Below are 27064 nucleotides of genomic sequence, written 5' to 3'. Positions count from 1 at the left end.
ATTTTGTTAATGTTTTATTTCTTTGATTTTATGCACATCTGCACAATTTAGGCCATGTCGTGCCTGCAGTCCCTTAAGGACTACTCTCTTTCTCTACATAACAGGGGCTAAATTCTATACAGTTAAATCATTAAAATCAAGGTCTATTCACAGTTAAAATAGTAAGGGATTTGGTAAAAATCTAATGTAAATAGTACATGAATAAGATGATAATTCCCCTCTCCCTTTTCAAGTTAGTTGTTAGTAACACCAGGTTAGTAGCAACAAAATCATGTAGAAATAGACATGGCTTTATTTAATTTAGTCTGACTGTTGTTGACTTGTAGCACCAAACTGCTGGTAGGCAACTAAACTGTTGAAGGCATAATATATCTTAGCTAATAAGAACTTGAACAACTTCCTTGTGAACAAAACTAAATATAACATTTATAATACTTGTGATCACATGAAATAAATGTAGTAGACTTAAGTAATAAAATTTCTTACAATCTAACTCACTACAATAACACAACCTTTCAGTCTTACATTCTGGAGTCGTCTCCCCTAAGACCAAGTGACGACAATGCCACTTTTGCATCATTCACATCCAATCGCTTATCTCTTAACACAGTCACCATAAAAACACACACACTCCATAACACTTCTGCTTGTCCAACATTCTTTCACTGAATCAAGCCCCAAGCATCCTACTTTTCCATATGTTAGACTTTGCAATGACCATGTTTTTAATCATACTAGTTACATTTAGCAGACACTCTGGCACATATTGGAAATAATAGTGCAAATATTATGACTAATCAAGCTTTAAAAAACTCTAAATTAGATTCTTATTTCTGTACCTTGATATCTGTCAACAAAAACAACTGATACATTTGAACCTAAGGAAGAACAAAAAGAATCTGAAATATAAAGTTGTGTAAAAAAAACTTGAAAGAGTTCAAGGTAACAAAACTTAATATATAGATATAAATTGCAGATATAGGCGAGAACCTAAAAAATTGGAATTTAATTTTGTAGCTTGATATCTGTTAACAAAAAATTAAACTTCAGTAAAAAGAAGTGTGATTAAACATTTCAAATATATAAATTCATATGTTGCTAATGACACTGAAAAAAAAAAGTGTTTCTGGGAGTAATAAACAGGACTACACATTTGTAAAAACACTGCAGATTATGTATAATATATAATAACCATAATCATATATATTTATTTATTTATTTATAACGGTAATCAAAACTAACATAATATAATATAGTATAATATAAAGAGAGAGAGAGAGAGTTGAATGAATACTTGATGTGCCCCAACAGTTAATAGGACACTTGAGGTGCCACATAAGTTAAAAAGACAAGCAGTAGTTAGGACACTTGTGGTGCCCCAACAACTGATAGGACACACATGAGGTGAACAACAGTTGGTATGATGGATGAGGTGCCCAACAATTGATAGGACAGAGTGCCCCAACAATAAGACCATTGAGTTGTTAGGATGAATGAGATGCCCCATGATAGGATACTTTAGGTACCCCAACAGTTAATAGGAGACTTGTGGTGACCTAACAGTTGGTAGGAAAGAAGAGGTGCCTTACCAACTGATAGGATATTGAGGTGCCCCAACAGTTATAAGGACATTTGAGGTGCCTAAAAAGGTGCCCTACCAAACAATAGGACAAGAGGTGCCCTACAAATTGATAGGACACTAGAGGTGCTCTACCAATTGATAGTATGCTTGAGGTGCCCTACCAATTGATAGGATATTGAGGTGCCCCAACAGTTATAAGGACATTTGAGGTGCCAAAAAAGGTGTTGAAAAACTTGTGGTGCCCCAACAGCTGATTAGACAGACTTGAGGTGGACAACAGTTGGTATGATCGATGAGGTGCCTAACAATTGATAGGACATTTGGAATGCCCAAACAATTGATAGAACACTTGGAGTGCCCAAAAATAAGAATATTGAAGTGCCAAACAGTTGTTAGGATAAATGAGATGCCCCAACAAATGATAGGACATTTGAAGTGCTTCAACAATAGATACAATACCTAAGGTGCCTCTAGAGTTAAAAGGATATTTGAGGTGCCCAAACAGTCGTTAGGACACTTGTGGTGCCCCAATAACTGACAGGACACACTTGAGGTGCCCAACAGTTGGTATGAGGGATGAAGTATTCCAACAATTGATGACCATATAGGTGCCCAACAGTTGGAAGGTATTGATATTTTGTTTTTTTGGCACATCAGCACAATTAAGGCTATATCATGCCCATAATCTATCAAGGGTTATTCCCCCTTCATAGCTCAAGAGCTAAGTTTTATACGGTTGGGTCATTAAAAACAAGATTCATTCACACCTCAGATGGTGAAAATAGTAAACATTTACATAAATTAATAAAAATCTATTTTAAATATTACATATTCACAATTGCTTTACCCTATCACAAATCAAACACTGGTAGACAGTTGAAGGATGAAAAAGGTGTCGTAAAAATTGACCAGACACTTCAGTTGCACCAACAATTAATTAGTAAATAGTATATTGAAGTTGGACAGTGATTGTAAATTTTGACACAGGCAGACAATATTTTTATGCCAATGTATATTATATATCTCATCAAGTAATAGTCAGTAATTTTGTGCAGTACAAGTATATATATTGCATTGAAGTTGAACTGTAATTGTAAATTTTGACACAGGCAGACAGTACATTTGTGTATATTATATATCTCATTAGTAAATAGTATGTAAACACTTGTAGACAGTTGAAGGATGAAAAAGTGCCCCAAAAAATAAACCAGACACTTCAGGTGCACCAACAATTAATTAGTAAATAGTATATTGAAGTTGGACAGTGATTGTAAATTTTGACACAGGCAGACAATATTTTTATGCCAATGTATATTATATATCTCATCAAGTAATAGTCAGTAATTTTGTGCAGTACAAGTATATATATTGCATTGAAGTTGAACTGTAATTGTAAATTTTGACACAGGCAGACAGTACATTTGTGTATATTATATATCTCATTAGTAAATAGTATGTAAACACTTGTAGACAGTTGAAGGATGAAAAAGTGCCCCAAAAAATAAACCAGACACTTCAGGTGCACCAACAATTAATTAGTAAATAGTATATTGAAGTTGGACAGTGATTGTAAATTTTGACACAGGCAGACAATATTTTTATGCCAATGTATATTATATATCTCATCAAGTAATAGTCAGTAATTTTGTGCAGTACAAGTATATATATTGCATTGAAGTTGAACTGTAATTGTAGAATTTAACCCAGGCAGACAGTACATTTGTGTATATTATATCTCATTAGTAAATAGTATGTAAACACTCCTAGACAGTTGAAGGATGAAAAAGTGCCCCAAAAAATAAACCAGACACTTCAGGTGCACCAACAATTAATTAGTAAATAGTATATTGAAGTTGGACAGTGATTGTAAATTTTGACACAGGCAGACAATATTTTTATGCCAATGTATATTATATATCTCATCAAGTAATAGTCAGTAATTTTGTGCAGTACAAGTATATATATTGCATTGAAGTTGAACTGTAATTGTAAAATTTAACCCAGGCAGACAGTACATTTGTGTATATTATATATCTCATTAGTAAATAGTATGTAAACACTTGTAGACAGTTGAAGGATGAAAAAGTGCCCCAAAAAATAAACCAGACACTTCAGGTGCACCAACAATTAATTAGTAAATAGTATATTGAAGTTGGACAGTGATTGTAAATTTTGACACAGGCAGACAATATTTTTATGCCAATGTATATTATATATCTCATCAAGTAATAGTCAGTAATTTTGTGCAGTACAAGTATATATATTGCATTGAAGTTGAACTGTAATTGTAGAATTTAACCCAGGCAGACAGTACATTTGTGTATATTACATCTCATTAGTAAATAGTATGTAAACACTCCTAGACAGTTGAAGGATGAAAAAGTGCCCCAAAAAATAAACCAGACACTTCAGGTGCACCAACAATTAATTAGTAAATAGTATATTGAAGTTGGACAGTGATTGTAAATTTTGACACAGGCAGACAATATTTTTATGCCAATGTATATTATATATCTCATCAAGTAATAGTCAGTAATTTTGTGCAGTACAAGTATATATATTGCATTGAAGTTGAACTGTAATTGTAAAATTTAACCCAGGCAGACAGTACATTTGTGTATATTATATATCTCATTAGTAAATAGTATGTAAACACTCCTAGACAGTTGAAGGATGAAAAAGTGCCCCAAAAAATAAACCAGACACTTCAGGTGCACCAACAATTAATTAGTAAATAGTATATTGAAGTTGCACACTTATTGTAAATTTTGACACAGGCAGACAATATTTTTATGCCAATGTATATTATATATCTCATCAAGTAATAGTCAGTAATTTTGTGCAGTACAAGTATATATATTGCATTGAAGTTTAACTGTAATTGTAAAATTTAACCCAGGCAGACAGTACATTTGTGTATATTATATATCTCATTAGTAAATAGTATGTAAACACTCCTAGACAGTTGAAAAATGATAAAGGTGCCCCAAAAATTGACCAGACACTTCAGTTGCACCAACAATTAATTAGTAAATAGTATATTGAAGTTGGACAGTGATTGTAAATAGTATGTAAACACTTGTAGACAGTTGAAGGATGAAAAAGTGCCCCAAAAAATCAACCAGACACTTCAGGTGCACCAACAATTAATTAGTAAATAGTATATTGAAGTTGGACAGTGATTGTAAATTTTGACACAAGCAGACAATATTTTTATGCCAATGTATATTATATATCTCATCAAGTAATAGTCAATAATTTTGTGCAGTACAAGTATATATATTGCATTGAAGTTGAACTGTAATTGTAAAATTTAACCCAGGCAGACAGTACATTTGTGTATATTATATATCTCATTAGTAAATAGTATGTAAACACTCCTAGACAGTTGAAGGATGAAAAAGTGCCCCAAAAAATAAACCAGACACTTCAGGTGCACCAACAATTAATTAGTAAATAGTATATTGAAGTTGGACAGTGATTGTAAATTTTGACACAGGCAGACAATATTTTTATGCCAATGTATATTAAATATCTCATCAAGTAATAGTCAGTAATTATGTGCAGTACAAGTATATATATTGCATTGAAGTTGAACTGCAATTGTAAATTTTGACACAGGCAGACAGTACATTTGTGTATATTATATATCTCATTAGTAAATAGTATGTAAACACTTGTAGACAGTTGAAGGATGAAAAAGTGCCCCAAAAAATAAACCAGACACTTCAGGTGCACCAACAATTAATTAGTAAATAGTATATTGAAGTTGGACACTTATTGTAAATTTTGACACAGGCAGACAATATTTTTATGCCAATGTATATTATATATCTCATCAAGTAATAGTCAGTAATTATGTGCAGTACAAGTATATATATTGCATTAAAGTTGAACTGCAATTGTAAATTTTGACACAGGCAGACAGTACATTTGTGTATATTATATATCTCATAAGTAAATAGTATGTAAACACTTGTAGACAGTTGAAGGATGAAAAAGTGCCCCAAAAAATCAACCAGACACTTCAGGTGCACCAACAATTAATTAGTAAATAGTATATTGAAGTTGGACAGTGATTGTAAATAGTATGTAAACACTTGTAGACAGTTGAAGGATGAAAAAGTGCCCCAAAAAATCAACCAGACACTTCAGGTGCACCTACAATTAATTAGTAAATAGTATATTGAAGTTGGACAGTGATTGTAAATTTTGACACAGGCAGACAATATTTTTATGCCAATGTATATTAAATATCTCATTAAGTAATAGTCAGTAATTTTGTGCAGTACAAGTATATATATTGCATTGAAGTTGAACTGCAATTGTAAATTTTGACACAGGCAGACAGTACATTTGTGTATATTATATATCTCATTAGTAAATAGTATGTAAACACTCGTAGACAGTTGAAGGATGAAAAAGTGCCCCAAAAAATCAACCAGACACTTCAGGTGCACCAACAATTAATTAGTAAATAGTATATTGAAGTTGGACAGTGATTGTAAATTTTGACACAGGCAGACAATATTTTTATGCCAATGTATATTATATATCTCATCAAGTAATAGTCAGTAATTTTGTGCAGTACAAGTATATATATTGCATTGAAGTTGAACTGTAATTGTAAAATTTAACCCAGGCAGACACTACATTTGTGTATATTATATATCTCATTAGTAAATAGTATGTAAACACTCCTAGACAGTTGAAGAATGAAAAAGGTGCCCCAAAAATTGACCAGACACTTCAGGTGCACCAACAATTAACTAGTAAATAGTATATTGAAGTTGGACAGTGATTGTAAATTTTGACACAGCCAGACAATATTTTTATGCCAATTAAATATCTCATCAAGTAATAGTCAGTAATTATGTGCAGTACAAGTATATATATTGCATTGAAGTTGAACTGCAATTGTAAATTTTGACACAGGCAGACAGTACATTTGTGTATATTATATATCTCATCAAATAATAGTAATTTTGTGCAGTACAAGTATATATATTGTATTGAAGTTGGACAGTAATTGTAAATTTGGACACAGGCAGTAATTTTGTGCTGATATATATTATACATCTCAAGTAATAGTCAGTAATTTTGTGCAGTAAAAGTATATATATTTATATATACATTCTATTGAAGTTGGACAGTGAAAAGATTAAGAAGCACTCTTCAAAGTGATGAGCTATATCAGTGCTAGTATTCAATGACATTACAGGAAGATAATCAGTATTGAAATATATTACTGATAATTTTGATTTTCATTTTTAATTTTTATGTTCTATATTTAGAAAGCTGTTGACAGTATTGTTCTTGTCAAAATTTGGTATCACTGATATTGTGTCCTTGTTAAATTTTGTCTTTTTTCAATGTGTAAAAAAAATATATATATGATCAGAACATAAGGTTTTAGAGGTCGCAGATTTAACACTGTAGATTTTTGTGTTTAGACTATTGTTTATTTTAATGTTTACATTATATTAATATTGTGCACAATTTCTTGGGGTCTTTAAGTCATTTTTATTTATATTTGTAAGTATATGTAGTATTTCTTGAAAATTTTCTGTCCTTTTCCTGCTGTGCTTGTTTGTTTTTATATATAGACCAAATCATGCTTTTGGAACAGGATGTGCTTTAGGGTAAGAGAGTGAGGTCAATGTGTTGCTCGAATCCTCCTCAATTGAATCAAAGTTTTCAGTGCACTGAGTCATCATATCATCATTTATATAATTGTAACATTTTGGTATAAACTTTGTTACATTTTTTTTTTACATTATAATATTTTATTAATTTTGTTTTCTCTTTCTATATGACAAAATAATATATTGTAAAGACATAATAATTGATTATGACATTGATTATTAGATTGTTGACAATTTAGTGTGTTATGTTAATCACAATAGTATTGGCTTGATAATATTGTCAGTGATTGTAAACTATAAAAGATATTAGATATCATTATTATCTATAAAAAAAGTACAGAATGCATTGGTACATTTGATAAGTATTAATAGATACATGGATGGATATACTGAAGTAAAGAAAGTTGCTGAATTGTTTGGTCTTAAAGATGAAGAAAAGAAAGATGTTTTGACATAAATGGAAAGGAAAGAAAATCAAGTTGATATTTTAAAGAGTTGGCGAGAGCACAAAGAGAAGAGAGAAATGCAACTAGATGCTGAAAGAAATTAAAAGGAAGCAAAACCAGACAAAGAATCAGAAATTTAAAAAAAAAACAACTGAAAAATAAAAGCTGCAATTCAAAACAAGGGAGACAAAACAGAAACTACCAAGCGTGAGCATAAAGAATATTTATAGGCAAAAAATGAGGGACCTTAAAGAAACTGATGAAATACTGAAGTTATTTTCAGACTATCTGTAAAACTTGCAATTACAATGAAGATACTTGTTCTAATATATTCATATGTAAACTAAGAGGCAAGACTTTGAGTGTTATTAACTAATTAATAGAGAGAACAAAGAAAGAAATGCATCCTGTTAAAAGCAATATTATTGGAATCTAGATCACCAAAGAGAAATTTATTATCAACATTAAAGACAAGAATCTAATTCTCCAAAAATATAATGTACCAAGAAATAGATAAGGAATTGGAAATCAGAATAGGTAACAAAGCAATAATGTTAATACAAATGAAGTTCCAACCTACAGTATATAATATTGAAGTAAAACTGGAATTTTTTCCAGCATATGTTAATGGTGTACTAGTGAAATATACCACAGTCACTAATGATAAACATGTTAAAACAAGATACTATGACAGGTATAACTAAGAAAATATAACAGGTATAACTAAGATAATATGACATGTAAAACTAAGGAAATATGACAGGTAAAACTAAGAAAATATGACAGGTAAAACTAAGAAAATATGATGGGTAACAGTAAGAAAATTATGCTGGCAAAACAACAAGATATCATGTCCAATAGCATTTATTGACTGCCCATGGATAAAAGAAAGAATCACAGCTATGGTGATGAAAAATGTTTGTCCCCTGATTATTGGAAATATTCACTGTTACCATGTTCATCTTTCACCTCACCAAAAAAGACTGCTTTTGGCATACGTTCATCACCCATATGGAATACATGCCCTTCCCAGCATAACTGTCAGACCAAAAGAAGTCTCTCTATTTATAAGACACAGAAGAGAGCACATGGTTGCATGCGGCTTCAGGGTGAGAACGCTAGAGGTCACTTACAAAGGCAATGATAACTACTGAATTGATGATAGAACTACTCCTGGCTACTCTCCATTTGAATTGATAATTGGATGCAATCCAAAGAGTCCTTTAACAATATTTTTTTAAAAGTTAATTGGAGGCTATATGTTATTAAAGAATGAATTTGAATTTGTAAATAAAGTAAGAGAAAACAGTTATTTTACTTCTAAAGTAGCAAGAGCTAATTCAGATAAGCAATGAAGAAGACAAAGGAACATAAAAAGTTAACACTGCAACATGAGAAGGTTGATAGAAGATTAAGTTTTTGTGTGGTTGGATTACTGGAAAAATTAAAAGATCTGAAATGGAACTTTATAATTATAAAAAAAAAATATGAAATGGAACTTTATAATTATAAAAAAAAAAAAAGTCAATTATATGATCAATATTCATGTCGATGGAAATGTGGTTCAGTCTTAGGTTTAGTACTATTTTTAATGTACATAAATAATTTACCAAATTGCATGAACAAAAGTCAGATTGTTTCCAGACAATTGAATAATATCTAAAACAATAAAAACAACTCAAGATACAGAAATTTTACAAAGAAAATTAGATGAATTACAAAAAAGGGAATCACATTGGAGCATGTCTTTACATCCAGAAAAATGTCAGTTATTTATAGAAACAAAAAAACTAAAACATATTTATTTCACTTATCTCATTTATGGCAATCACTCAAGCTCAGATAGGAAAAACCTACCAAGTGTGCAGCCAAACATTAAGGACTCACCACCCACAAAGGAAAAGTCCTAAGCTAATGACAGTAAATTTATCAATTAAATGTGTTTCTCCACAACTACTTAATTGCAAGTGCAAATGTTGATTAGTGTGCGTTGCATCACGAGCGGCGATATTTCCTTTGATGGACAGGTTCTTATGTTCCTTGAGTGTGACTTAATTATTGTTACAAACCTTCCATCGGAATATAAATGAAGACGTCTAACACAGTTATACATCCTTATGAATTTCTTTTTTAAGCACTCAAAGAATGATTTCACTGGGAATCGCAAATACATTTTGATCACCACATTAAGTGCAGAGATGAAAAATCTGCGAATTATCACACATTTGTACACAAAGGTTTGTAGATATCCACATGACAATTAAATAGAAATGTTTCGAAACATCACTGGTTACATCGCTTCACAATGTCTCAGTGGATGAGAGATGAGCGTGATACAAATGACACAAATCCCAACTGTTCCTGCACAATCATATACATCTGATGGCTTCTATTTTCATCCTTTTTTTTTTTAACATTTGTTTTGCAAACGTGCATCAGTTGAATAGCTGGAGCCCAATAAAAAGTTTCAGGCTTGCATTTTCGGCTGACTCCTGTTTTGAGCTTGTCGACCGACAACTTCATTTTGATGAACTGACTGTAACAATATTTGTGATGACGTCGTGTTCAAGCTATTGAAGGTGGTCTACAAGCATCCGGTTTGAGGGCTGAATCAGCCTCACAAACTTCGCACTCAACTAATGTCGAGTGAGTTGAATCAGCCTCAAAGCTTGCACTCAACTAATTATGTCCCAACTATTATTCAACTGAACTGAAATAACCGGTTATTTCACAAACTCATTCTTCTATGATATTTTTATAATGCCTTTAAACATTCCAAGTTATGATGATGCTTTGTCCAAGGCATTGTAGCACGTGAAAAAAGCAAAACAAGAAAAAGGATGTGCACTGCTGGGTTGTCTACAAATGCACACAGACATAACCAACTATTTTGTCTTGGATCAACAATTCAATTGATGACTATTAATACATCTAGTCCTCAGCTAAAAATCCTCATGTTTAAAACATAATACAATATCCTTTCCTATAAGTACAAAGATGGCCACCGAGACCGATCTTCTTTGAAAAAGTCCTCAACTACATCCTTTTAACATAAAGATGGCTAAAGAGCCCAGTCTTCACTTTTAAAATTCCTACGTTAATCATTCCTATGAACACGAAGATGGCTAAGGAGTCCAGTCTTCGCTTTTAAAATTCCTCCATTAATCATTCCTATAAACACGAAGATGGCTAAGGAGTCCAGTCTTCGATTTTAAAAGTCCTCCATTAATCATTCCTATGAACACGAAGATGGCTAAAGAGTCCAGTCTTCGCTTTTGAAAAGTCCTAAGCTAAACATAGTAAAGTCATCAATTAAATGTGTTTTCTCCGCAACTATTTAGTTGGTCTGCAAGTACAAATGTTGATTAGTGTGCGTTGCATCACGAGCGGCGATATTTCCTTTGATGGACAGGTTCTTATGTTCCTTGAATGTGACTTAATTATTGTTACAAACCTTCCATCGGAATATAAATGAAGACGTCTAACACAGTTATACATCCTTATGAATTTCTTTTTTAAGCACTCAAAGAATGATTTCACTGGGAATCGCAAATACATTTTGATCACCACATTAAGTGCAGAGATGAAAAATCTGCGAATTATCACACATTTGTACACACACGTTTGTAGATATCCTCATCACAATTAAATAGAAATGTGTCGAAACATCACTGGTTACATCGCTTCACAATGTCTCAGTGGATGAGAGATGAGCGTGATACAAATGACACAAATCCCAACTGTTCCTGCACAATCATATACATCTGATGGCTTCTATTTTCATCCTTTTTTTTTTTAACATTTGTTTTGCAAACGTGCATCAGTTGAATAGCTGGAGCCCAATAAAAAGTTTCAGGCTTGCATTTTCGGCTGACTCCTGTTTTGAGCTTGTCGACCGACAACTTCATTTTGATGAACTGACTGTAACAATATTTGTGATGACGTCGTGTTCAAGCTATTGAAGGTGGTCTACAAGCATCCGGTTTGAGGGCTGAATCAGCCTCACAAACTTCGCACTCAACTAATGTCGAGTGAGTTGAATCAGCCTCAAAGCTTGCACTCAACTAATTATGTCCCAACTATTATTCAACTGAACTGAAATAACCGGTTATTTCACAAACTCATTCTTCTATGATATTTTTATAATGCCTTTAAACATTTTAAGTTATGATGATGCTTTGTCCAAGGCATTGTAGCACGTGAAAAAAGCAAAACAAGAAAAAGGATGTGCACTGCTGGGTTGTCTACAAATGCACACAGACATAACCAACTATTTTGTCTTGGATCAACAATTCAATTGATGACTATTAATACATCTAGTCCTCAGCTAAAAATCCTCATGTTTAAAACATAATACAATATCCTTTCCTATAAGTACAAAGATGGCCACCGAGACCGATCTTCTTTGAAAAAGTCCTCAACTACATCCTTTTAACATGAAGATGGCTTAAGAGCCCAGTCTTCACTTTTAAAATTCCTACGTTAATCATTCCTATGAGCACGAAGATGGCTAAGGAGTCCAGTCTTCGCTTTTAAAATTCCTCCATTAATCATTCCTATAAACACGAAGATGGCTAAGGAGTCCAGTCTTCGATTTTAAAAGTCCTCCATTAATCATTCCTATGAACACGAAGATGGCTAAAGAGTCCAGTCTTCGCTTTTGAAAAGTCCTAAGCTAAACATCGTAAAGTCATCAATTAAATGTGTTTTCTCCGCAACTATTTAGTTGGTCTGCAAGTACAAATGTTGATTAGTGTGCGTTGCATCACGAGCGGCGATATTTCCTTTGATGGACAGGTTCTTATGTTCCTTGAATGTGACTTAATTATTGTTACAAACCTTCCATCGGAATATAAATGAAGACGTCTAACACAGTTATACATCCTTATGAATTTCTTTTTTAAGCACTCAAAGAATGATTTCACTGGGAATCGCAAATACATTTTGATCACCACATTAAGTGCAGAGATGAAAAATCTGCGAATTATCACACATTTGTACACACACGTTTGTAGATATCCTCATCACAATTAAATAGAGATGTTTCGAAACATCACTGGTTACATCGCTTCACAATGTCTCAGTGGATGAGAGATGAGCGTGATACAAACGACACAAATCCCAACTGTTCCTGCACAATCATATACATCTGATGGCTTCTATTTTCATCCTTTTTTTTTTAACATTTGTTTTGCAAACGTGCATCAGTTGAATAGCTGGAGCCCAATAAAAAGTTTCAGGCTTGCATTTTCGGCTGACTCCTGTTTTGAGCTTGTCGACCGACAACTTCATTTTGATGAACTGACTGTAACAATATTTGTGATGACGTCGTGTTCAAGCTATTGAAGGTGGTCTACAAGCATCCGGTTTGAGGGCTGAATCAGCCTCACAAACTTCGCACTCAACTAATGTCGAGTGAGTTGAATCAGCGTCAAAGCTTGCACTCAACTAATTATGTCCCAACTATTATTCAACTGAGCCGAAATAACCGGTTATTTCACAAACTCATTCTTCTATGATATTTTTATAATGCCTTTAAACATTTTAAGTTATGATGATGCTTTGTCCAAGGCATTGTAGCACGTGAAAAAAGCAAAACAAGAAAAAGGATGTGCACTGCTGGGTTGTCTACAAATGCACACAGACATAACCAACTATTTTGTCTTGGATCAACAATTCAATTGATGACTATTAATACATCTAGTCCTCAGCTAAAAATCCTCATGTTTAAAACATAATACAATATCCTTTCCTATAAGTACAAAGATGGCCACCGAGACCGATCTTCTTTGAAAAAGTCCTCAACTACATCCTTTTAACATAAAGATGGCTAAAGAGCCCAGTCTTCACTTTTAAAATTCCTACGTTAATCATTCCTATGAACACGAAGATGGCTAAGGAGTCCAGTCTTCGCTTTTAAAATTCCTCCATTAATCATTCCTATAAACACGAAGATGGCTAAGGAGTCCAGTCTTCGATTTTAAAAGTCCTCCATTAATCATTCCTATGAACACGAAGATGGCTAAAGAGTCCAGTCTTCGCTTTTGAAAAGTCCTAAGCTAAACATAGTAAAGTCATCAATTAAATGTGTTTTCTCCGCAACTATTTAGTTGGTCTGCAAGTACAAATGTTGATTAGTGTGCGTTGCATCACGAGCGGCGATATTTCCTTTGATGGACAGGTTCTTATGTTCCTTGAATGTGACTTAATTATTGTTACAAACCTTCCATCGGAATATAAATGAAGACGTCTAACACAGTTATACATCCTTATGAATTTCTTTTTTAAGCACTCAAAGAATGATTTCACTGGGAATCGCAAATACATTTTGATCACCACATTAAGTGCAGAGATGAAAAATCTGCGAATTATCACACATTTGTACACACACGTTTGTAGATATCCTCATCACAATTAAATAGAAATGTGTCGAAACATCACTGGTTACATCGCTTCACAATGTCTCAGTGGATGAGAGATGAGCGTGATACAAATGACACAAATCCCAACTGTTCCTGCACAATCATATACATCTGATGGCTTCTATTTTCATCCTTTTTTTTTTTAACATTTGTTTTGCAAACGTGCATCAGTTGAATAGCTGGAGCCCAATAAAAAGTTTCAGGCTTGCATTTTCGGCTGACTCCTGTTTTGAGCTTGTCGACCGACAACTTCATTTTGATGAACTGACTGTAACAATATTTGTGATGACGTCGTGTTCAAGCTATTGAAGGTGGTCTACAAGCATCCGGTTTGAGGGCTGAATCAGCCTCACAAACTTCGCACTCAACTAATGTCGAGTGAGTTGAATCAGCCTCAAAGCTTGCACTCAACTAATTATGTCCCAACTATTATTCAACTGAACTGAAATAACCGGTTATTTCACAAACTCATTCTTCTATGATATTTTTATAATGCCTTTAAACATTTTAAGTTATGATGATGCTTTGTCCAAGGCATTGTAGCACGTGAAAAAAGCAAAACAAGAAAAAGGATGTGCACTGCTGGGTTGTCTACAAATGCACACAGACATAACCAACTATTTTGTCTTGGATCAACAATTCAATTGATGACTATTAATACATCTAGTCCTCAGCTAAAAATCCTCATGTTTAAAACATAATACAATATCCTTTCCTATAAGTACAAAGATGGCCACCGAGACCGATCTTCTTTGAAAAAGTCCTCAACTACATCCTTTTAACATGAAGATGGCTTAAGAGCCCAGTCTTCACTTTTAAAATTCCTACGTTAATCATTCCTATGAGCACGAAGATGGCTAAGGAGTCCAGTCTTCGCTTTTAAAATTCCTCCATTAATCATTCCTATAAACACGAAGATGGCTAAGGAGTCCAGTCTTCGATTTTAAAAGTCCTCCATTAATCATTCCTATGAACACGAAGATGGCTAAAGAGTCCAGTCTTCGCTTTTGAAAAGTCCTAAGCTAAACATCGTAAAGTCATCAATTAAATGTGTTTTCTCCGCAACTATTTAGTTGGTCTGCAAGTACAAATGTTGATTAGTGTGCGTTGCATCACGAGCGGCGATATTTCCTTTGATGGACAGGTTCTTATGTTCCTTGAATGTGACTTAATTATTGTTACAAACCTTCCATCGGAATATAAATGAAGACGTCTAACACAGTTATACATCCTTATGAATTTCTTTTTTAAGCACTCAAAGAATGATTTCACTGGGAATCGCAAATACATTTTGATCACCACATTAAGTGCAGAGATGAAAAATCTGCGAATTATCACACATTTGTACACACACGTTTGTAGATATCCTCATCACAATTAAATAGAGATGTTTCGAAACATCACTGGTTACATCGCTTCACAATGTCTCAGTGGATGAGAGATGAGCGTGATACAAACGACACAAATCCCAACTGTTCCTGCACAATCATATACATCTGATGGCTTCTATTTTCATCCTTTTTTTTTTAACATTTGTTTTGCAAACGTGCATCAGTTGAATAGCTGGAGCCCAATAAAAAGTTTCAGGCTTGCATTTTCGGCTGACTCCTGTTTTGAGCTTGTCGACCGACAACTTCATTTTGATGAACTGACTGTAACAATATTTGTGATGACGTCGTGTTCAAGCTATTGAAGGTGGTCTACAAGCATCCGGTTTGAGGGCTGAATCAGCCTCACAAACTTCGCACTCAACTAATGTCGAGTGAGTTGAATCAGCCTCAAAGCTTGCACTCAACTAATTATGTCCCAACTATTATTCAACTGAACTGAAATAACCGGTTATTTCACAAACTCATTCTTCTATGATATTTTTATAATGCCTTTAAACATTCCAAGTTATGATGATGCTTTGTCCAAGGCATTGTAGCACGTGAAAAAAGCAAAACAAGAAAAAGGATGTGCACTGCTGGGTTGTCTACAAATGCACACAGACATAACCAACTATTTTGTCTTGGATCAACAATTCAATTGATGACTATTAATACATCTAGTCCTCAGCTAAAAATCCTCATGTTTAAAACATAATACAATATCCTTTCCTATAAGTACAAAGATGGCCACCGAGACCGATCTTCTTTGAAAAAGTCCTCAACTACATCCTTTTAACATGAAGATGGCTTAAGAGCCCAGTCTTCACTTTTAAAATTCCTACGTTAATCATTCCTATGAACACGAAGATGGCTAAGGAGTCCAGTCTTCGCTTTTAAAATTCCTCCATTAATCATTCCTATAAACACGAAGATGGCTAAGGAGTCCAGTCTTCGATTTTAAAAGTCCTCCATTAATCATTCCTATAAACACGAAGATGGCTAAGGAGTCCAGTCTTCGATTTTAAAAGTCCTCCATTAATCATTCCTATGAACACGAAGATGGCTAAAGAGTCCAGTCTTCGCTTTTGAAAAGTCCTAAGCTAAACATAGTAAAGTCATCAATTAAATGTGTTTTCTCCGCAACTATTTAGTTGGTCTGCAAGTACAAATGTTGATTAGTGTGCGTTGCATCACGAGCGGCGATATTTCCTTTGATGGACAGGTTCTTATGTTCCTTGAATGTGACTTAATTATTGTTACAAACCTTCCATCGGAATATAAATGAAGACGTCTAACACAGTTATACATCCTTATGAATTTCTTTTTTAAGCACTCAAAGAATGATTTCACTGGGAATCGCAAATACATTTTGATCACCACATTAAGTGCAGAGATGAAAAATCTGCGAATTATCACACATTTGTACACACACGTTTGTAGATATCCTCATCACAATTAAATAGAGATGTTTCGAAACATCACTGGTTACATCGCTTCACAATGTCTCAGTGGATGAGAGATGAGCGTGATACAAACGACACAAATCCCAACTGTTCCTGCACAATCATATACATCTGATGGCTTCTATTTTCATCCTTTTTTTTTTAACATTTGTTTTGCAAACGTGCATCAGTTGAATAGCTGGAGCCCAATAAAAAGTTTCAGGCTTGCATTTTCGGCTGACTCCTGTTTTGAGCTTGTCGACCGACAACTTCATTTTGATGAACTGACTGTAACAATATTTGTGATGACGTCGTGTTCAAGCTATTGAAGGTGGTCTACAAGCATCCGGTTTGAGGGCTGAATCAGCCTCACAAACTTCGCACTCAACTAATGTCGAGTGAGTTGAATCAGCCTCAAAGCTTGCACTCAACTAATTATGTCCCAACTATTATTCAACTGAACTGAAATAACCGGTTATTTCACAAACTCATTCTTCTATGATATTTTTATAATGCCTTTAAACATTCCAAGTTATGATGATGCTTTGTCCAAGGCATTGTAGCACGTGAAAAAAGCAAAACAAGAAAAAGGATGTGCACTGCTGGGTTGTCTACAAATGCACACAGACATAACCAACTATTTTGTCTTGGATCAACAATTCAATTGATGACTATTAATACATCTAGTCCTCAGCTAAAAATCCTCATGTTTAAAACATAATACAATATCCTTTCCTATAAGTACAAAGATGGCCACCGAGACCGATCTTCTTTGAAAAAGTCCTCAACTACATCCTTTTAACATGAAGATGGCTTAAGAGCCCAGTCTTCACTTTTAAAATTCCTACGTTAATCATTCCTATGAACACGAAGATGGCTAAGGAGTCCAGTCTTCGCTTTTAAAATTCCTCCATTAATCATTCCTATAAACACGAAGATGGCTAAGGAGTCCAGTCTTCGATTTTAAAAGTCCTCCATTAATCATTCCTATGAACACGAAGATGGCTAAAGAGTCCAGTCTTCGCTTTTGAAAAGTCCTAAGCTAAACATAGTAAAGTCATCAATTAAATGTGTTTTCTCCGCAACTATTTAGTTGGTCTGCAAGTACAAATGTTGATTAGTGTGCGTTGCATCACGAGCGGCGATATTTCCTTTGATGGACAGGTTCTTATGTTCCTTGAATGTGACTTAATTATTGTTACAAACCTTCCATCGGAATATAAATGAAGACGTCTAACACAGTTATACATCCTTATGAATTTCTTTTTTAAGCACTCAAAGAATGATTTCACTGGGAATCGCAAATACATTTTGATCACCACATTAAGTGCAGAGATGAAAAATCTGCGAATTATCACACATTTGTACACACACGTTTGTAGATATCCTCATCACAATTAAATAGAAATGTGTCGAAACATCACTGGTTACATCGCTTCACAATGTCTCAGTGGATGAGAGATGAGCGTGATACAAATGACACAAATCCCAACTGTTCCTGCACAATCATATACATCTGATGGCTTCTATTTTCATCCTTTTTTTTTTTAACATTTGTTTTGCAAACGTGCATCAGTTGAATAGCTGGAGCCCAATAAAAAGTTTCAGGCTTGCATTTTCGGCTGACTCCTGTTTTGAGCTTGTCGACCGACAACTTCATTTTGATGAACTGACTGTAACAATATTTGTGATGACGTCGTGTTCAAGCTATTGAAGGTGGTCTACAAGCATCCGGTTTGAGGGCTGAATCAGCCTCACAAACTTCGCACTCAACTAATGTCGAGTGAGTTGAATCAGCCTCAAAGCTTGCACTCAACTAATTATGTCCCAACTATTATTCAACTGAACTTAAATAACCGGTTATTTCACAAACTCATTCTTCTATGATATTTTTATAATGCCTTTAAACATTCCAAGTTATGATGATGCTTTGTCCAAGGCATTGTAGCACGTGAAAAAAGCAAAACAAGAAAAAGGATGTGCACTGCTGGGTTGTCTACAAATGCACACAGACATAACCAACTATTTTGTCTTGGATCAACAATTCAATTGATGACTATTAATACATCTAGTCCTCAGCTAAAAATCCTCATGTTTAAAACATAATACAATATCCTTTCCTATAAGTACAAAGATGGCCACCGAGACCGATCTTCTTTGAAAAAGTCCTCAACTACATCCTTTTAACATGAAGATGGCTTAAGAGCCCAGTCTTCACTTTTAAAATTCCTACGTTAATCATTCCTATGAACACGAAGATGGCTAAGGAGTCCAGTCTTCGCTTTTAAAATTCCTCCATTAATCATTCCTATAAACACGAAGATGGCTAAGGAGTCCAGTCTTCGATTTTAAAAGTCCTCCATTAATCATTCCTATGAACACGAAGATGGCTAAAGAGTCCAGTCTTCGCTTTTGAAAAGTCCTAAGCTAAACATAGTAAAGTCATCAATTAAATGTGTTTTCTCCGCAACTATTTAGTTGGTCTGCAAGTACAAATGTTGATTAGTGTGCGTTGCATCACGAGCGGCGATATTTCCTTTGATGGACAGGTTCTTATGTTCCTTGAATGTGACTTAATTATTGTTACAAACCTTCCATCGGAATATAAATGAAGACGTCTAACACAGTTATACATCCTTATGAATTTCTTTTTTAAGCACTCAAAGAATGATTTCACTGGGAATCGCAAATACATTTTGATCACCACATTAAGTGCAGAGATGAAAAATCTGCGAATTATCACACATTTGTACACACACGTTTGTAGATATCCTCATCACAATTAAATAGAGATGTTTCGAAACATCACTGGTTACATCGCTTCACAATGTCTCAGTGGATGAGAGATGAGCGTGATACAAACGACACAAATCCCAACTGTTCCTGCACAATCATATACATCTGATGGCTTCTATTTTCATCCTTTTTTTTTTAACATTTGTTTTGCAAACGTGCATCAGTTGAATAGCTGGAGCCCAATAAAAAGTTTCAGGCTTGCATTTTCGGCTGACTCCTGTTTTGAGCTTGTCGACCGACAACTTCATTTTGATGAACTGACTGTAACAATATTTGTGATGACGTCGTGTTCAAGCTATTGAAGGTGGTCTACAAGCATCCGGTTTGAGGGCTGAATCAGCCTCACAAACTTCGCACTCAACTAATGTCGAGTGAGTTGAATCAGCCTCAAAGCTTGCACTCAACTAATTATGTCCCAACTATTATTCAACTGAACTGAAATAACCGGTTATTTCACAAACTCATTCTTCTATGATATTTTTATAATGCCTTTAAACATTCCAAGTTATGATGATGCTTTGTCCAAGGCATTGTAGCACGTGAAAAAAGCAAAACAAGAAAAAGGATGTGCACTGCTGGGTTGTCTACAAATGCACACAGACATAACCAACTATTTTGTCTTGGATCAACAATTCAATTGATGACTATTAATACATCTAGTCCTCAGCTAAAAATCCTCATGTTTAAAACATAATACAATATCCTTTCCTATAAGTACAAAGATGGCCACCGAGACCGATCTTCTTTGAAAAAGTCCTCAACTACATCCTTTTAACATGAAGATGGCTTAAGAGCCCAGTCTTCACTTTTAAAATTCCTACGTTAATCATTCCTATGAACACGAAGATGGCTAAGGAGTCCAGTCTTCGCTTTTAAAATTCCTCCATTAATCATTCCTATAAACACGAAGATGGCTAAGGAGTCCAGTCTTCGATTTTTAAAGTCCTCCATTAATCATTCCTATGAACACGAAGATGGCTAAAGAGTCCAGTCTTCGCTTTTGAAAAGTCCTAAGCTAAACATAGTAAAGTCATCAATTAAATGTGTTTTCTCCGCAACTATTTAGTTGGTCTGCAAGTACAAATGTTGATTAGTGTGCGTTGCATCACGAGCGGCGATATTTCCTTTGATGGACAGGTTCTTATGTTCCTTGAATGTGACTTAATTATTGTTACAAACCTTCCATCGGAATATAAATGAAGACGTCTAACACAGTTATACATCCTTATGAATTTCTTTTTTAAGCACTCAAAGAATGATTTCACTGGGAATCGCAAATACATTTTGATCACCACATTAAGTGCAGAGATGAAAAATCTGCGAATTATCACACATTTGTACACACACGTTTGTAGATATCCTCATCACAATTAAATAGAGATGTTTCGAATCATCACTGGTTACATCGCTTCACAATGTCTCAGTGGATGAGAGATGAGCGTGATACAAATGACACAAATCCCAACTGTTCCTGCACAATCATATACATCTGATGGCTTCTATTTTCATCCTTTTTTTTTTTAACATTTGTTTTGCAAACGTGCATCAGTTGAATAGCTGGAGCCCAATAAAAAGTTTCAGGCTTGCATTTTCGGCTGACTCCTGTTTTGAGCTTGTCGACCGACAACTTCATTTTGATGAACTGACTGTAACAATATTTGTGATGACGTCGTGTTCAAGCTATTGAAGGTGGTCTACAAGCATCCGGTTTGAGGGCTGAATCAGCCTCACAAACTTCGCACTCAACTAATGTCGAGTGAGTTGAATCAGCCTCAAAGCTTGCACTCAACTAATTATGTCCCAACTATTATTCAACTGAACTGAAATAACCGGTTATTTCACAAACTCATTCTTCTATGATATTTTTATAATGCCTTTAAACATTCCAAGTTATGATGATGCTTTGTCCAAGGCATTGTAGCACGTGAAAAAAGCAAAACAAGAAAAAGGATGTGCACTGCTGGGTTGTCTACAAATGCACACAGACATAACCAACTATTTTGTCTTGGATCAACAATTCAATTGATGACTATTAATACATCTAGTCCTCAGCTAAAAATCCTCATGTTTAAAACATAATACAATATCCTTTCCTATAAGTACAAAGATGGCCACCGAGACCGATCTTCTTTGAAAAAGTCCTCAACTACATCCTTTTAACATGAAGATGGCTTAAGAGCCCAGTCTTCACTTTTAAAATTCCTACGTTAATCATTCCTATGAACACGAAGATGGCTAAGGAGTCCAGTCTTCGCTTTTAAAATTCCTCCATTAATCATTCCTATAAACACGAAGATGGCTAAGGAGTCCAGTCTTCGATTTTAAAAGTCCTCCATTAATCATTCCTATAAACACGAAGATGGCTAAGGAGTCCAGTCTTCGATTTTAAAAGTCCTCCATTAATCATTCCTATGAACACGAAGATGGCTAAAGAGTCCAGTCTTCGCTTTTGAAAAGTCCTAAGCTAAACATAGTAAAGTCATCAATTAAATGTGTTTTCTCCGCAACTATTTAGTTGGTCTGCAAGTACAAATGTTGATTAGTGTGCGTTGCATCACGAGCGGCGATATTTCCTTTGATGGACAGGTTCTTATGTTCCTTGAATGTGACTTAATTATTGTTACAAACCTTCCATCGGAATATAAATGAAGACGTCTAACACAGTTATACATCCTTATGAATTTCTTTTTTAAGCACTCAAAGAATGATTTCACTGGGAATCGCAAATACATTTTGATCACCACATTAAGTGCAGAGATGAAAAATCTGCGAATTATCACACATTTGTACACACACGTTTGTAGATATCCTCATCACAATTAAATAGAGATGTTTCGAAACATCACTGGTTACATCGCTTCACAATGTCTCAGTGGATGAGAGATGAGCGTGATACAAACGACACAAATCCCAACTGTTCCTGCACAATCATATACATCTGATGGCTTCTATTTTCATCCTTTTTTTTTTAACATTTGTTTTGCAAACGTGCATCAGTTGAATAGCTGGAGCCCAATAAAAAGTTTCAGGCTTGCATTTTCGGCTGACTCCTGTTTTGAGCTTGTCGACCGACAACTTCATTTTGATGAACTGACTGTAACAATATTTGTGATGACGTCGTGTTCAAGCTATTGAAGGTGGTCTACAAGCATCCGGTTTGAGGGCTGAATCAGCCTCACAAACTTCGCACTCAACTAATGTCGAGTGAGTTGAATCAGCCTCAAAGCTTGCACTCAACTAATTATGTCCCAACTATTATTCAACTGAACTGAAATAACCGGTTATTTCACAAACTCATTCTTCTATGATATTTTTATAATGCCTTTAAACATTCCAAGTTATGATGATGCTTTGTCCAAGGCATTGTAGCACGTGAAAAAAGCAAAACAAGAAAAAGGATGTGCACTGCTGGGTTGTCTACAAATGCACACAGACATAACCAACTATTTTGTCTTGGATCAACAATTCAATTGATGACTATTAATACATCTAGTCCTCAGCTAAAAATCCTCATGTTTAAAACATAATACAATATCCTTTCCTATAAGTACAAAGATGGCCACCGAGACCGATCTTCTTTGAAAAAGTCCTCAACTACATCCTTTTAACATGAAGATGGCTTAAGAGCCCAGTCTTCACTTTTAAAATTCCTACGTTAATCATTCCTATGAACACGAAGATGGCTAAGGAGTCCAGTCTTCGCTTTTAAAATTCCTCCATTAATCATTCCTATAAACACGAAGATGGCTAAGGAGTCCAGTCTTCGATTTTAAAAGTCCTCCATTAATCATTCCTATAAACACAAAGATGGCTAAGGAGTCCAGTCTTCGATTTTAAAAGTCCTCCATTAATCATTCCTATGAACACGAAGATGGCTAAAGAGTCCAGTCTTCGCTTTTGAAAAGTCCTAAGCTAAACATAGTAAAGTCATCAATTAAATGTGTTTTCTCCGCAACTATTTAGTTGGTCTGCAAGTACAAATGTTGATTAGTGTGCGTTGCATCACGAGCGGCGATATTTCCTTTGATGGACAGGTTCTTATGTTCCTTGAATGTGACTTAATTATTGTTACAAACCTTCCATCGGAATATAAATGAAGACGTCTAACACAGTTATACATCCTTATGAATTTCTTTTTTAAGCACTCAAAGAATGATTTCACTGGGAATCGCAAATACATTTTGATCACCACATTAAGTGCAGAGATGAAAAATCTGCGAATTATCACACATTTGTACACACACGTTTGTAGATATCCTCATCACAATTAAATAGAGATGTTTCGAAACATCACTGGTTACATCGCTTCACAATGTCTCAGTGGATGAGAGATGAGCGTGATACAAACGACACAAATCCCAACTGTTCCTGCACAATCATATACATCTGATGGCTTCTATTTTCATCCTTTTTTTTTTAACATTTGTTTTGCAAACGTGCATCAGTTGAATAGCTGGAGCCCAATAAAAAGTTTCAGGCTTGCATTTTCGGCTGACTCCTGTTTTGAGCTTGTCGACCGACAACTTCATTTTGATGAACTGACTGTAACAATATTTGTGATGACGTCGTGTTCAAGCTATTGAAGGTGGTCTACAAGCATCCGGTTTGAGGGCTGAATCAGCCTCACAAACTTCGCACTCAACTAATGTCGAGTGAGTTGAATCAGCCTCAAAGCTTGCACTCAACTAATTATGTCCCAACTATTATTCAACTGAACTGAAATAACCGGTTATTTCACAAACTCATTCTTCTATGATATTTTTATAATGCCTTTAAACATTCCAAGTTATGATGATGCTTTGTCCAAGGCATTGTAGCACGTGAAAAAAGCAAAACAAGAAAAAGGATGTGCACTGCTGGGTTGTCTACAAATGCACACAGACATAACCAACTATTTTGTCTTGGATCAACAATTCAATTGATGACTATTAATACATCTAGTCCTCAGCTAAAAATCCTCATGTTTAAAACATAATACAATATCCTTTCCTATAAGTACAAAGATGGCCACCGAGACCGATCTTCTTTGAAAAAGTCCTCAACTACATCCTTTTAACATGAAGATGGCTTAAGAGCCCAGTCTTCACTTTTAAAATTCCTACGTTAATCATTCCTATGAACACGAAGATGGCTAAGGAGTCCAGTCTTCGCTTTTAAAATTCCTCCATTAATCATTCCTATAAACACGAAGATGGCTAAGGAGTCCAGTCTTCGATTTTAAAAGTCCTCCATTAATCATTCCTATAAACACGAAGATGGCTAAGGAGTCCAGTCTTCGATTTTAAAAGTCCTCCATTAATCATTCCTATGAACACGAAGATGGCTAAAGAGTCCAGTCTTCGCTTTTGAAAAGTCCTAAGCTAAACATAGTAAAGTCATCAATTAAATGTGTTTTCTCCGCAACTATTTAGTTGGTCTGCAAGTACAAATGTTGATTAGTGTGCGTTGCATCACGAGCGGCGATATTTCCTTTGATGGACAGGTTCTTATGTTCCTTGAATGTGACTTAATTATTGTTACAAACCTTCCATCGGAATATAAATGAAGACGTCTAACACAGTTATACATCCTTATGAATTTCTTTTTTAAGCACTCAAAGAATGATTTCACTGGGAATCGCAAATACATTTTGATCACCACATTAAGTGCAGAGATGAAAAATCTGCGAATTATCACACATTTGTACACACACGTTTGTAGATATCCTCATCACAATTAAATAGAGATGTTTCGAAACATCACTGGTTACATCGCTTCACAATGTCTCAGTGGATGAGAGATGAGCGTGATACAAACGACACAAATCCCAACTGTTCCTGCACAATCATATACATCTGATGGCTTCTATTTTCATCCTTTTTTTTTTAACATTTGTTTTGCAAACGTGCATCAGTTGAATAGCTGGAGCCCAATAAAAAGTTTCAGGCTTGCATTTTCGGCTGACTCCTGTTTTGAGCTTGTCGACCGACAACTTCATTTTGATGAACTGACTGTAACAATATTTGTGATGACGTCGTGTTCAAGCTATTGAAGGTGGTCTACAAGCATCCGGTTTGAGGGCTGAATCAGCCTCACAAACTTCGCACTCAACTAATGTCGAGTGAGTTGAATCAGCCTCAAAGCTTGCACTCAACTAATTATGTCCCAACTATTATTCAACTGAACTGAAATAACCGGTTATTTCACAAACTCATTCTTCTATGATATTTTTATAATGCCTTTAAACATTCCAAGTTATGATGATGCTTTGTCCAAGGCATTGTAGCACGTGAAAAAAGCAAAACAAGAAAAAGGATGTGCACTGCTGGGTTGTCTACAAATGCACACAGACATAACCAACTATTTTGTCTTGGATCAACAATTCAATTGATGACTATTAATACATCTAGTCCTCAGCTAAAAATCCTCATGTTTAAAACATAATACAATATCCTTTCCTATAAGTACAAAGATGGCCACCGAGACCGATCTTCTTTGAAAAAGTCCTCAACTACATCCTTTTAACATGAAGATGGCTTAAGAGCCCAGTCTTCACTTTTAAAATTCCTACGTTAATCATTCCTATGAACACGAAGATGGCTAAGGAGTCCAGTCTTCGCTTTTAAAATTCCTCCATTAATCATTCCTATAAACACGAAGATGGCTAAGGAGTCCAGTCTTCGATTTTAAAAGTCCTCCATTAATCATTCCTATAAACACAAAGATGGCTAAGGAGTCCAGTCTTCGATTTTAAAAGTCCTCCATTAATCATTCCTATGAACACGAAGATGGCTAAAGAGTCCAGTCTTCGCTTTTGAAAAGTCCTAAGCTAAACATAGTAAAGTCATCAATTAAATGTGTTTTCTCCGCAACTATTTAGTTGGTCTGCAAGTACAAATGTTGATTAGTGTGCGTTGCATCACGAGCGGCGATATTTCCTTTGATGGACAGGTTCTTATGTTCCTTGAATGTGACTTAATTATTGTTACAAACCTTCCATCGGAATATAAATGAAGACGTCTAACACAGTTATACATCCTTATGAATTTCTTTTTTAAGCACTCAAAGAATGATTTCACTGGGAATCGCAAATACATTTTGATCACCACATTAAGTGCAGAGATGAAAAATCTGCGAATTATCACACATTTGTACACACACGTTTGTAGATATCCTCATCACAATTAAATAGAGATGTTTCGAAACATCACTGGTTACATCGCTTCACAATGTCTCAGTGGATGAGAGATGAGCGTGATACAAACGACACAAATCCCAACTGTTCCTGCACAATCATATACATCTGATGGCTTCTATTTTCATCCTTTTTTTTTTAACATTTGTTTTGCAAACGTGCATCAGTTGAATAGCTGGAGCCCAAT

The 27064-nt window shown here is 34.8% G+C and overlaps 1 long non-coding RNA gene across 8 annotated transcripts in view; it reads right to left on the bottom strand.

Moving 5' to 3' along the window:
- The window catches only part of LOC129921685 (uncharacterized), a 48635-nt gene that overhangs the window by 3194 nt on the left and 18377 nt on the right, over positions 1-27064 (bottom strand). For 6 of the 8 annotated variants that reach the window (XR_008773646.1, XR_008773653.1, XR_008773652.1 and 3 more), the window contains one exon: positions 840-899. The exons of 1 other annotated variant lie outside the window; for it this stretch is intronic. This is a non-coding gene — a long non-coding RNA (uncharacterized LOC129921685). The remainder of the gene's footprint in view (positions 1-839; positions 900-27064) is intronic. One more of the 8 variants, XR_008773647.1, reaches the window with a different exon arrangement.

Source organism: Biomphalaria glabrata, chromosome 11 (genome assembly GCF_947242115.1).
Source record: "Biomphalaria glabrata chromosome 11, xgBioGlab47.1, whole genome shotgun sequence".
Lineage (NCBI taxonomy): Eukaryota > Metazoa > Mollusca > Gastropoda > Planorbidae > Biomphalaria > Biomphalaria glabrata.
This window is presented reverse-complemented; position numbering and strand designations above follow the sequence as displayed.